This window comes from Pezoporus occidentalis, unplaced genomic scaffold (assembly GCF_034315485.1).
Source record: "Pezoporus occidentalis ecotype Australia unplaced genomic scaffold, CSIRO_AGI_Poc_V1 ctg27, whole genome shotgun sequence".
In the NCBI taxonomy this organism is placed as follows: domain Eukaryota; kingdom Metazoa; phylum Chordata; class Aves; order Psittaciformes; family Psittacidae; genus Pezoporus; species Pezoporus occidentalis.
The window spans coordinates 13,042,590-13,056,917 of NW_026914611.1; the positions used below are offsets into that span (position 1 = coordinate 13,042,590).

At 37.1% G+C, this 14,328-nt stretch overlaps 1 protein-coding gene and 1 long non-coding RNA gene across 2 annotated transcripts in view; both read right to left on the reverse strand.

Moving 5' to 3' along the window:
- NALF1 (NALCN channel auxiliary factor 1) overlaps nucleotides 1–14,328 on the reverse strand; it is a 484,017-nt gene that overhangs the window by 418,890 nt on the left and 50,799 nt on the right. The gene's annotated exons all lie outside the window — the stretch shown is intronic.
- Nucleotides 4,791–8,109, reverse strand: LOC134166760 (uncharacterized). Its single transcript, XR_009965982.1, has 2 exons — nucleotides 7,946–8,109; nucleotides 4,791–5,813 (listed from the first exon to the last, which is right to left on the reverse strand). It is a non-coding gene; the product is annotated as an uncharacterized LOC134166760 (long non-coding RNA).

The following is a 14,328-nucleotide window of genomic DNA, read 5'->3' on the forward strand; positions in this document are numbered from 1 at the left end:
GAGTTAATGACTGTATCAAGTAGAATGAACTCACTGAAATATATTTCAAATAAACAGAATAGAAGCAGAACCCTTTCTGCAACCCTTGGAACAGAAGCATGTGTCATGGAACTGACAAATGCAAGTTCCAGCCTAGGCAAACTGTAGTTTACCCCTAGGCAGAACTGAGGGGAATAAATATGACTGCAAATTTTTCTTTCTCATCTTGCTATAATTCATCTTTAACCTTTCCCATCCTACCTACGATTTTCCTCAACAGATTTTGTTTCAGCTTACATCAGGTACTGGCAACTCATATAGTGGTGAGCAAAATTTCTAAGTTAGCAAACTTCTGATGTTACCTTCAGTTTGAAAACAACTCTCTCTGGTAGATCACTGGGTCACACACTCAAAATCGAGTTCAGTGTCTTCTCCCACACAGATTCAAGCAATCTGATTTTATCTTTTTTTTTCCTGAGAGAAATTCCACAGAAATGCAAACCTCAAAGTTGCTTTCCATACTCCACAAACTCACAGTGCCAGAGTGATCACTTCTGTCCTTGAACTTTTGCTTCCTACTTCCACTGTATTGAGCTATCTCAATAATTACCAAATATTTTGTTAAAAAAACCTGCGTATACAAGTATAGAAATAGAATTTTCTGGTGGTCCCTAGACTGGAAAGTGAAAACAAATGAAGTCTTCGGATGGAGTAGAGGAAGCTTTTAGAGGTAGATGCAGGAGGCTGAAAGATGTTGCAAGCATGCAGAATGGGGGCTGGCTGGACAGATAAAACAAAGATACAAGTGGACCTGCTCACTGTTTTGGGCAATCAGACAAGTTGGAAAGAACAGATTATGTTTTGGTTAATTAAGAATTCCTCGACTTGAGGAAAGTGAGAAATGACAAATCAGTGGCATAATCAGCTATTTCTCTGTACTAAATGGAAGAGAATCTGGTGCTGATCCTTGATCTTGAAGCCAAGTGGCTTACTTGAAGGTCTGCCTAGACCCTTCTCAAGGGGAACTGTATTAAAAGAAGCCAGATGTAGTTGTCCTAAACAGATCCAGGAACTGAACTAACCTAAAATGTTCAATTCTTGACCATCACAGCTTCAGTTCCCTTGCCCTTTTTAATTTATGCATATATTCAGCAGCATAAACTTTGACACAAAGTACAAAGCAAGCAAGACTGCAATAAGAAGGGATTAAGTTATGCTGAAGCAGTATATGTTAAACACTTAAGTGTGTAGTAAAGGTGTACTCCTTGGAGTAAAATATGCAATTGGCTCTTGGTTAGTTGAGTTGAAAAATATGAACAGGTCTTTATTAGGCCATTTGGAAGTCCCACCCCAGCTTGACTTCAAACAGACTAACCTAAAAGGATACTTTCATCCCTGGAAGTGTTCGAGACCAAACTGGAAGGAGCTTTGAGCAACCTAGCCTAGTGGAAGATGTCCCTGCCTGTGGCAAGGGCATTGGAACTAGATGATCTTTTAACATGTCTTAAAACCCAAACCAATCTATGCTTCTATGCTACCATGTATGACTACATGTCTCTATTCCTTTGTAATTTATCAAGGGATAAGCTGTTTCTGTAGACTTTTTGATTCTTGAAAGCTAAGGCCGAAGTAAAATGAAAATGAGAAGTTTCAAGTATCACCATAATTGGGGAGCTTGCTGAGTCCCTGGGGGACCAGCGGGTACTGGACTGTGATATCACAAAATTTACTTTCAGTCAAAATCCAGGGTAAGAACCAGTGAAGTTCATCTCAGTCCTCCCAGGATCCTGAAATGACAAAGAGGAGCCAACACCCCCAGAAGCACAGTCTTTTCCTGATAGCCTACAGGTCCCAGGGTAATAAACTAAAACCTTTTGCTATTCTTAGTAGGATACTGCACTATTATTTTCTGCTTTCATTCACAGAAATCAAGAAAGCTTTTTTAAAAGGTTTTATAGATAGATAGATAGATAGATAGATAGATAGATAGATAGATAGATAGATAGATAGATAGATAGATAGATAGAAGATGCAGCGGGGAAAAATACATCTAACATATGTGTTTTTAAATATTTTTCAAATACTGTTCCCCTTCTGTCACATTTACTGCAACATCTTCTCCCTGTCCCATCTTTAGCTGAACAGCAGGTGGAACAAAAAGGGAGCAAGATGTTGGTCTACTGATCAAGAAAATCGCTCTCTGTTGGCACAGGTGTCTCACGTTTATTGCCTTTTTTATTTTTTTCTCCTGTGCAAGGCAGTAAAAACCAGTGCTATTCCAGCTGGGGATTTCAGATATAATTTTGTTTACTTATACTTACTGAGATGATTTATCTTTCTCCTTTCTATTTTGAACGGATTGTATCTCTCTATTTCCCACTTTCAGGCAAAGGTACTAAATCTCATTTAAGCCTATTTAAGATACAGCTTCAGCTGTAGGTAAAATAAATATGTAACAGGATCGATTAGAATAATTTTTCAAATAGTTCTAGGTGAAAACACTCACTGACTTCCTAACTTATAAAACACTATCTCTAACAGAAAATGAAGACAGGCTGAGGAAGTTGGGGCTGTTCAGCCTGGAGAAGAGAAGACTGCATGGAGACCTCAGAGCAGCCTTCCAGTATCTGAAGGGGGCCTATAGGGATGCTGAGGAGGGACTCTTCATTAGGGACTGCAGTAACAGGACAAGGGGTAACGGGTTAAAACTTAAAAAGGGGAAGTTTAGATTGGATATAAGGAGGAAATTCTTTACTGTTAGGGTGATGAGGCACTGGAATAGGTTGCCCAGGGAGGTTGTGAATGCTCCATCCCTGGCAATGTTCAAGACCAGGTTGGACGAGGCCTTGGGTGATATGGTTTAGTGTGAGGCGCCCCTGCCCACGGCAGGAGGGGTGAAACTAGATGATCTTAAGGTCATTTCCAACCCTAACTATTCCATGATTCTATGATTCTATGAAAATATGAATTTCTGCGCCATTATGGAAGCGATGAGCAAGGCTTTAGTTTGAGTTAAACTCTGCAACTTGGAAGGGGAATTGAAGCATTTTAGTCACAGCGTCCTTCCAGAAATTAGAGAATTTGGTCTTTCAGTATAGAATAAATTGTCTGTCAAGTTAAAAGCAAATCTTCTATTTAAATGACTGATTACACTGATTTTAGAAGTGCCATTACAAATTTTAGCAGCATATATTAAAAATGTTCAATTCAAACAGTTTCTTTCTGAGAAATTCAGCACAAAGTTGTTTCATTATGAGTGCTGGCTGATTTTTTTTGAAATAACTGTAAGGTTAATTATGTAAATATACTTGTGTAAAAATGGTGAGTTAAGCTTGAGGTCTTTATAATATACATATTGCTGCTTTTATGCTGCAAACATTAAAATATTTTGGCCTGGCATTAACATACCATATTCTCCATTCTGTATGAATTTTCAATCTACATTTCTTCTTAGAGTCACAGAATGAACTAGGTTGGAAAAGACCTTTAAGATCAAGTCCAACCTCTATGCCAGAACTGCCAAGTCCACCACTAAACCATGTCACTAAGGGCCGGTTTTTGAACACTTTCAGGGATGGTGATTCCACCACTTCCCTGGGAAGCTTTTTCCAGTGCCTGTTCATCCTTTCGGTAAGGAAATTTTTCCAAATATCCAGTCTAAATCTCCACTTAAAAACAGCATATCAGCATAATAACATACAGAATTATATCAATTGTACAGCCAGTTTAGTATTCAATACATCCCTTGTATTGTGGTCTGCTGTCCTAATTTAAGAAAGAACATAGAGTGACTGATTTCAAACTCCCTGTAAAGCCGTATTTTTCAACACGAAAGTGCGAAAGCTCTATGCTGGTTTTCCAGTGGAGATCAGTTTGGCCTCATGCTATACAAACTGTTCATAAATATGCACCTGAAGGAGGTGCAGAAGAAAGGAGAGAACAGGGAGATGCTGTTTGGTAATGGGGAGGAAAGCCCAGGCAGGGGAAGGGAGTTTTCCACACTTCCAGAAGTCCAAGACATTAGCAAAAGGCAGCCTCTGCTACCCAAGCAGCCTTTCTGCTATGGAGACAGAAGACAAAGCTCCTCCATAACCCATGCATCATTTCCCATGTTTCCTACTCCATGCTCAGAGTCTTGCCTAAAAATCTATCTCCCAACAAGTTGACCTTCAAAGTTAAAAAGGTTTATAATACAAGGCAACTTGTTTCTTTTATCTGGACTATGATAAGCTTCAAGTGACCTGGGCTGGAAACAGAGAATGGAGTGCCTGTAGTGAAGCTCACTGCTCCACCTGAAACAGATTTCCAGTGCTCTTCACCTAAGTAAAGAAGCATTATTTAAAGGGATCAGGGTCACACAGAGTAGATGGCTTTGCTTTTAAATATGAGAAATCCTGACCAAATACATGGACACGAAAGGAACTCCATGCAGGAAAAACTCTGGAGTGTGTAATAGACTTAATTTCATGTCTTGTGATTTTCATTAGTTTTTTTACACCCTTTGTAGTTAAAAGTATTATAGCAAAAAGATTTCTAAACAAAAAGATCATTATCTCACAATCAGATGGATGAGACAGTTTAAATTTATGAAATACTCAGAGCACATCATTTCTTTGTCTTCAATACTACAAAGGCATAAAAGCTCTCCTTTGTTTTAAAACAGTGAATGCTCATTTCCAACTGTTGTAAACCAAATCAGTCCGTTCAACTTTGACATAGAAGTAATTTTTTTAAGTTTTCAAACAAATACCTTGTAAATAAAAAAAAAATTGTTACATGTGTATTTGATATTCTGTTAGAAGAATTTAAGCCTCTGTTAATTTATCTTTAATTGCAATTTAAATTCTAAAGATTAGAAATACCCAAAAGAGAATTACTAGTTTGGTAAAAAAACATCATAAGTCTGCCTTAATCAAAACCCAAAATCTGGCAACAAAATGTCATTGTAAAGGGTTTGCTTTATATATTGCTGGGAAAAGCTTTGCAATGTTAATATTTCAAAATTAATATTTTTAGAATTTCTCAATGATTAATAAGCTTTCCATTTTTAATTTAAAACATGAAGCACATATTTGTATTCCTAATAATAAGTAGATGGAAGACTGTAAGCAGTTCAAGAAAATAAATTATATTATTCTTTAAAGTCACATTCTCTGACATCATGAACATCACAGTCAAGAATGACAATGCAGAATCTGCCACATTATGTTGAAAAAACAAACTAAGTGCTTCTGGTTTGACCATAACACACCCTAGCATATTCTCAGAGCACATCTGAATTTTTAGTTTTATCTTGCTGACTCATCCGTCTCCCTTTAGCAATTTTGGTGTCTGATAACTGTCTGCATCCCTCAGCAGGCACTAGTGTGACAATTGCTATTACCAGAAATTATTATTATTCCTCTGGCCAGAAGCTGTCTGCTTACCTACCTAAATTTTAATTCAAAACTCATCTCCATACTATTTCTGTGCCCACTACAAGCCCATGGCAGGCAGAGAGTGTCACACAGTGTGGGAAGGCGGAAGCACTGAGTCTGTTTCCAGATGCTTCCCTCTCTGCCACTCTGGCAGAAGGAGCGAGCAGGGCTTGCCTGCCAAACATGGCAAAACCACTCCTAGCTCAAGGGAAATCTTGGCTTTGCTGAAACCTATGGAATAATGCCCATCTTCTTCAGCAGAGCTGGGGTTTTGACTCCGCAGTGGTGATGGGAAAGGACAAGACAGCTGATAAAGTGAGGAGGGCACTGGGCAAAGTAAAGAGAGACACCATGCAGCTGGGTGAGGTAAAGCCATGAAGGAAGTCAGATCTTGGGTCTTTGGTCTCACTTGATGTGCTAGATAAAGACGGATGATACAACATCACTGGAATTATTTATTAACCAGAGTAGGCAAAACAACAAACTCACCATCCAATTTTTCTTTATTATCTTACACAACTTATTCGTATGCCTAACCTGAGCCCTGTAGCATTTCATCATTGTCCTCTTTGTCCGCCTTTACCCCACCATCTTTCTTACTACATGTCATCCTCATTCATCATGTCATATTTAAAATTTAGATGGTAAGATCTCTTGGAACAAAGCCATAGCTCACTGAAACTCCTGGACAGAGACTGCAGCACACCCTTCTTTGCATGCAAAGTAACAAAATCAATACAGGTTTATTTTCATTGTTCTCTTCCTTATAGCAGGAAATGACAGAATTAGGTTCCCCAGAATCTAAGACTATCAAAATATCATTTGATTTTGTCATCCTTGAACCCTCTAAATTATGTAGTATTCCCTTCATCTTTAGACTGCAGATCGTTAAGAGTAGCTGAGGCACACAATTTCAAGGATCTCTTCCCAAAAATACACTTTCCATCCTTCATCTCTTCAGAAAACAATACCATGATCAGCTGTTCCTTGGTTAGAGACTATGTTGCTGCTTGCCACCTGCCACATAGCTCACATTCCCTGCTAGTGATCTGCATTAACACCAGCCACCACCAGTTTGATTTTTGTTCTCTTGAATGTGATGTCGCTTAACACAGCAAAAGTTTAAAAATACCAAACTCTTCACTTTGTCAATTCTTCTTCCTTTTGATTATGTGATCTGGATTCACAGCCTTGCAAAATATATGGTGGAAAAGAGGTGTAAGAGGCATGTGGCCAACAGACCTGTCCAAAAGCACAAGTAGCTGTACCTACACCAATTCTTGCCTAATATCAAGTGGCATGGAGAACTGGATATCCTTTTTTTCCTGTACTAACCTTTAACATACTTCAACACTGAATTTCAAGCTTGTTAGCTTACCAGCACTAATTCAGCTCATCTCCTGTGACTATTTTGCTACCAGGCTTGACATTTCTGGGCATATTGATGTCCTTTCCTTCATTTATTTTAAATTTAATTTACCCTGCATCACTGCACCATGTTTGATACTTCAGTGCAGACTCCCTAGGGCAGATGTCAGCAATCTGACTAGAACAGTGTGTTGAACTGCAGGTTTATTTCTCAAACCCAAGATTATGTTTATTGCCAGTCACCTTATTGAGATAATCTTCAATGTATTTGCCAGCAGAGCCTGGTTCCTGCTTATTTGGACCTCCAAGAGCTATGATCTTTCCAAGCTGCCTTCCTCAGGTAGCAGACCTCTCACCTCCTGGACCCATGCTACATCATGACATCCAAAATCTATCCCTCTTCCATATAATAGGTGGTGACTTATTCCCAAGCAGAGTTTTACTTACTTATACTTACCACTGCACTGCCCTGGTAATTCAAAAATAAACAGAAGCTTGTAAGCTATGGAGGGAACTGGCAAACTTGGCATGCCTAGTAAGAACATTTTAACACGTATTAATTCATACACATATTTGGCAACCCTTAAAAGGTATCAGCACTTGAAAATAAATTCATGGAAAACTAGCAGCCTCTGATGTTTTCCATACCCTTAGATGACTATCCTAGCATTAAAGGCCATGGGAAAGTCTGACAACTATCAGGGCGGAGAGTAAAGGCTGCAGAAGGCATTTACAGGGAAAATGAAACATTAGAGTAACACAGGTGAAGACGCTGTAGGCCAAAGGGATTTTGGCTTACAGACAATACAGTTTCCCTCTTACTCCTTCAGTATTACTCCCTAAGCTACTGCTGAATTACAAGGTTGGAAGGAGATTTGCAGATAACCTTGGTCATGTGAGTTTGTCACTATGTCTAATAAATTCTCCTTGTCCTACTAATTTGCAATAATAGCAAATACAAATTTGAGTCCAGTTCTCACTAATTTCACAAATGAACGTAAACTTATTTGAATTAATTAAAAGAATCTGTAAAAATATACTTAGAATTCTGTAATCATTTACGCCAACTAATGCTGCTTACAGTTGTTCATTTCAGGTGAAACTCTAGAACAGGAAGATAGTTTGAATGCAACTGTGAGAAACTTTATCTTCAAAATATCAAAATTATAAATTTCATATACCATATTTTTCTATAGAGTTCAGCCAGGAGGCTATGGCACATCTTCACTGTCTTGTTCCCTCCTTTGTGTTCCTTTGCCAGGCTTTCCAGGTGGAAGCAGCAAGCACCTTTCTTATCATAGTATCAGCTGCAATGTTGTTTTTTCAAAAGGTAATTTCTTCAAAGCTCTGGTGGTTAATATGCATCAATGCTATAATTTACTCCAAGAAATTATTTGATAGATTGTAAAATAAATTATAGAAGAAATTGGGTTTTTTTTCATTCACTTCAAGATTTTAGTTAATCTTTCCAGTATGAATAGTATATCAAAATCAGAGATTTTCATGAATCCAAGTAACAGAAAAAATTACTCAAGTTAAGCAAAATACTTTAATAATCTACCCTTAGATATTCTAGACTTTTTTCCTTTAATGCTAGGCTTGACATTTTTTCTTGAAACTTTTAGCATACAAAGTATCAATATTTGATTTTAAAATCTTTTGATCATTAAACACGTGGTAAGTATGTTAACACTATACAAAAAGTATTGAAACTAGACTAGTCTCTGACATTCCCACTTCGCTACAAACGCTTGAAGAAGAAAACTAATCCACTATATAAATATATTTCCTTGAAAAATTTCTGTCCATCTATAGAATTAAATTATTTCCCCTGAGAATATAACAGGTAAAAATGAGAGGGGGAAGGACAGAAGACAGCAAGAAAAAGCATTCAGAATCTGGGGGCTGTTGGGCAGAGGTAGCACATGACATTTTTAAAAAAATGTATTCTGCTTCCATTGTGTCAGGTTAGCACTAAACACCAAAGGTCAATTTTTTCACTTTCTGGGAATCCTTCCCATGTCATGTTGATGCATTTAGGTTTTACATAAATTAACATGCAATTGCTAGACTAGATGGCTAATGGAATATATGTTTAATAATGTGAAAGCTCAAAATCCCTTAAGACTGTTGAATGAGATGATACCATTAACTCCCCTGCCAGAAAGGATGCTAGTGGCATGTCAGAGACAACATACTTTCCAAATGAGCTGACTAGGAAACAACAGTCTCACTCTAGGAGAACACAAAGATTTCCAGAAAAGAGGCTGCCTCATTCAGTCACATACTCCACATCTCACAGGAGTCCTGCCAGACTGCTACCTTGTACAGAGGACTACAGTGTTAATTCTTTGTGCAGGAGCAGTTTAATACATCACCCTCAGCTCCTGTGTCCTTATAAACCCAGCCAGCTTATCCAAGAAGAGACACTTGTAGCAGTTGCCAGTAGAATCAACAGACTGAAATTAATCATCCACTGGCTGAACTCAGTAGGAGCCAGAGTGTGCTAGAGTCAGAGGAAATGTAAGAGAGCCATACTTTTTATCTGACTCAAGATTATCTTTGACTATTTCATAGTCAACATAATTTGAGAACTCTAATATTATTCAGCTATGTACCAAGCCTCAACCATCACTTTTGAATATTTACATAAGACAAGGGCCCCCAGAGGACCTCCTCTTTTCATTTTTCCCAAGGGTATAGGGAAAGGAAGAGAATCTGATATCCATCATCCTGTGGAGGGAGACTCTTATGGTTCTCAGCAGAGCATGAGGGATCTAGCAGTAGGAAAAAGGAAACCCAGGATTGGTTTCATCACAGTCTTTTTGCCTGATCTTGAGGAGTCAAGCTCTGTACCTAGTGACTCACTTTACCATCTGCTCAACATCACAGGAGTACTGTGAGGATAAATACATTATGAGTAGGAGGCACAAGTTACTACAGTGATGAAGGCAATATAGTATGTCAGCTACCAAAATGAAGGTGTAATTGTAACTTATGCTACACTCTTCTGCAGTAGTAGTAGAGAAAAGCCAGCATAGGCTTTAGTAGGTGGTAGCTGCCACAAAAAACTATTTTCCAAAGAAGCTGAGAAGCAACATAAGAGAAACTGATTCCATATAGTGATAAATTTACTCACCTCAGAAAAAAAGACTCAGGTTCAGTTTCCCACACCATAAGCTGTTCATTTACATAAACTGCAAATTTAACAACATAAGCGTAACAACATGAATATAACAACATAAATACAAATCCACAGACAGCTCAGAAAGTACCCAGTAGGTACTCAGTTGGGTTATGCTGTACTTGGCATCAAGATATTCTTCTAGGTTGAAATAAGAAATTGAATGCATATCTTCTGTCTTAAATGATGACTACTTTGTTTTCCACTTTCAGCAATTTTAAGAAGCATTACCTTGATTTTAATCTCCACAAAACATTTATTTTAGAAATTACATACTTATTGGTTGTATTCTGACAAGTTTTTATTTCTTCTCTTGTCAAGAGAACAGCAAGTGTAGCTTTGAATCTCACAAACAAGTAGCTTTTGCTTCTCAACAACTCCTTAGTTTCCTCTATACACCATCACAGCAGTTTACTAATTCACTGTTACTGAGAGCATCTTGGTGATAAAGTATTTTGCTGTGCTGAACACCACATTCTTCCTTTACTATTTGCTTATTAATTTTGAATTACACAGCTGTCATCTATAAAAAGTATGAAAGAAGAAACTGTTATCTGTTGGTGACTTCCAGATGGTCTGTGATGAAAAGCTTACATCAATCAATGTCTTAACATTTTTATCTAAAAAAAAAAAATTATAATACCTGCCTCTATTCCCAGGGTTTACTCAACCTTAATCATTATCTGAAAAAAGTTCTGAGTTCTTAAAATTAAATATGGTATTCAAATGAAAAATATTTTCTTTAATCTTTGTTTCATTTTAAGTGTTTCCTTATTTGTTTATTAACAACAACTGTGAGTTTATTGTTGGAATCTAACAAATAATTTCAATGGCTTTTTAGTTTATTTCTTTCAATTGTTCATTTAACAATGAACAACGAAAGCTGGAGAGGAACATTTAACAAGAGCATGTAGTGATAGGACAACGGGTAATGGCTTTAGACTGAAAGAGTGTAAATTCAAAGCAGATATAAGTAGAAATTCTTCACTGTAAGAGTGGTGAGGCACTGGCACAGGCTGCTCAGAGAAGCTGTGGCTGCCCAGTCCCCCGGAGTGTTCAAGGCCAGGTTGGACAGGTCTTTAAGAAACCTGGTCTAGTGGAAGATGTCACTGCCCACGTCAAGGCAGTTAGAATTAGATTATCTTTATATATCACAACCCAAATCATTCTAGGACTTCTTTACAGCTTTTCCAAACAACCTTTGACTGAGTCTGAATTTTACTCTTTTTTTTTTTTTTTTTTACAGACAAGTCACTGGAAAAGATGTCAAGCAAGCCTTGCTGTTTACCAAGGCTGAGCTCTGGCTGCCTAAATAAAAAGCTGTAAATCCAAGTTGGCCACAGTCAAAGGAATTATTCCACAGCCTCAACATTTAATCCTTGAACTTGTGTCAAGCTGCCACCATGGGAACACTACTTTGGCTCAATGTAATTGAATTAACAAAGGAAGAGATTTATTGTTTGCCTTTTGTCTTTTTTCCACCAACTGATATCTGTTTACATCTTACAAAAGAACAGTTTTGAGATGAGAATTTACACAAAATAGTGATTTCTGGTAATTTTTCACAAACATAAATGCATATATTCTCCTTATGGGTTTAAGCACCTAAACTACATTCCTTTGTTCACTAGTATAATACTCCTTTAATGCTGTGTATTTCAGAAACTTTGATTTTCAGGAAGGATTAGGTAAAAAAATAATTTCTTCTAAGAAGAGCAAAGATGGAAAAGAGCTTTCTTTTCCCTGAACTTGAAATGCATTTTTAGTTGAAAACAGATCAGCCAATAGTGTCAGAAACCATTCAGTCCTACTGTGCAAACCTATGACACAGCAGTGTGAAACCTGTCACTCCAATGTTTATTCATACTTGCAGGCACTCAGGTGGTAAAGACTTAAAGCATCCTAAGTAAACAAAAAGGGTATTTGAACTACTGTTTCATGTCATCTCCTATAGGGGCAAATTTCCATTTAATCTTAAAGAAACTGACAGCACTTTAAAAATTTCTTTTTCTGGTTTCTTTTTCCTCATTCAGATTATTAAGCAGTAATTATTACGAACACGCTCTTCTCCCAGTTCAGGTTCTGAATTGCAGATGTCTCTATATACACCTTGATAGAAGTAGTCATCTTCATAAGTAGCAGTGATTTCACATGTACCTGAAATATCCCTTCTACTGCAAAAAGTACTCAACATACACAAAAAGCTTCCTCGCTGTGACAGGTCACAGAGAAAGTGATCTGACAGACTGACAAACTGGACAGGTTGACCGGAGAAGTTGTGACTCCCCATCCCTTGTAGTGTTCAAGGTCAGGTCAGATGAGGCCTTGAGCATTTGATCAACCTGGTCTAATAGAAGGTGTACGTAATTTTCATGGAAAATGTAAAGGGACAATTCAGCTAACAACTGAGTTTTGTTTGCTCACAAAACTTAGCCTTTTTCTTTTAATCTTTATAAGCATTATTTCTATACACTAGGAAAAACAAACCAAATATAACTAGGATTGAACAGGTTAAAACACATCAGAGGCTTGTGTGCTACAACGCAAGCATCTTTGAAACAACAATTGTTAATAACATGGTATGAATTGCATCTGGCTAATCGATTGCAATGCAGCAGGAGCCTAACATGGTTTAACATGACAGTTTTCTGAGAACACATCAGTTCTCAGGCCAGATAAATACTCAGGAGTGAGCCAAGTCAACTAACCTGACATCTAAGTCTCCCTTCCAAGCACTATACCAGAAAAAACAGGACTTCAACTGCACTGTTCAAATACAGCAAATAAAAACACTTTTTAAATAGACGGCATACGGCAATTTTTCCATGTTTGTTTACAGGAACTATTTTAGTTCAGAAGCTGGGGGATGCTAACGTGAACTAAATTAAAATGCAAGTATAGAGGTAGTTATTGTTGGCTATCAATGGCTATCAGTAGTAAAGCTACCTGATACACTCGTCAATTTTTTAGCTTTATACCCTTGTATATCAGGACATGGGGCAAAAACACTGAAAACTATTCCTGCAGAGACAAAAAAATACAGCGACACACTAGTGTCCTGCATTTTCCTGTTCAGCTCTTGCACTACTTAAGACATGCAAGTTTTACAAGTACCAGGCTTTATTTTTTTCTCAAAAAGAGAAAGTTCAGCTCTAGATTTATCAAAGTATTTAAGAAATTTTTCTCAAATTCAGGCAGTGAAACTTGAAAAACATCCTGCAAAAAACTGTCTAGTTGTGTGTTTATGTATTTTAAATTAAACACATATTGATTTTCACTACAGCCTGCTACAAATACTTCACAGTTTAACTCACAAAATGTTCAAAACCACTTTGAAAATTCAGTTAAACATTCTGAATCATGTGAATTACAATTTTGTTATTGTTGTTATTTTAAAACGGCAAAAAGCACTGGGGATGATTCAAAACATTTTATAATATTATAATTTGACTGAAGATGCAAATCAAATATTTATAAAGATATACCTCAGATTAATCCTTCCAGAAATGTTAAAAGGTTGAGAGACCAAAAGGCATGATTCATTCTGATGCATACTCTGCATAAGGGAGTTAGACTCACATATAACCAATGGATAAATAGGCCTGCCAATATTTAGCCTGTATAACTATTTATCTGAATAAAGAGGGTTTTTTAGTTTCCAATGCTCTCTCTGTAGCACTTCTCCCAATTCCTTTCAGTAATAAACAAACCTCTTCTCTACTTCACCACAAACTCTTACATTCAATTTACACTCCATCCCACTTAGTTTAAAGAATAACGCTTATGAGAGAGTGTATTTCTAGAGAGTTGTTAGTTCTTGCACGTTTTGCTGTAAAAGAACTAATGGTCAAGGTTCATTTATTGCATGAACCTCAGAAAGCATCCTCCGAAAGAGCATAGCTGGAGCTGCAGTTATTACAACTGTGATGTGAATATTATTATGACAATGGAGTCTTCTTTATGGATGAGTGTTGTACATAAGATGTACTAATAATTAGTCAGAAAGGTTTTGGCTTTTACAGTTCAGACCAGCACACAGTTCACAGCAGCACAGCAAAATACAACAGAATACGACTAATTAATGGCATTGCATTTCCCTACTTTATGGTGAAAAAGCACTTCACTATTATTTGCAATAAACTATATAGCAGATATGTTAAAGGACTCGGCAATCTATACTTCACTCATAGCAAAAGATAAATTTTTTAGACTGTGTAGAAAATATCAATAAAAGCTTTATATGCACAAACTGAAATAATGCATTTCCTATTTTATGTTGCAAATAGCATGAAAATATCCAGTCTTTTAAAGATTCAACATTTTATTGGAGCTGTATCTCTGCCCTTAAAACAGGACTTCTTAAAAGAATGTGTCTGAGAA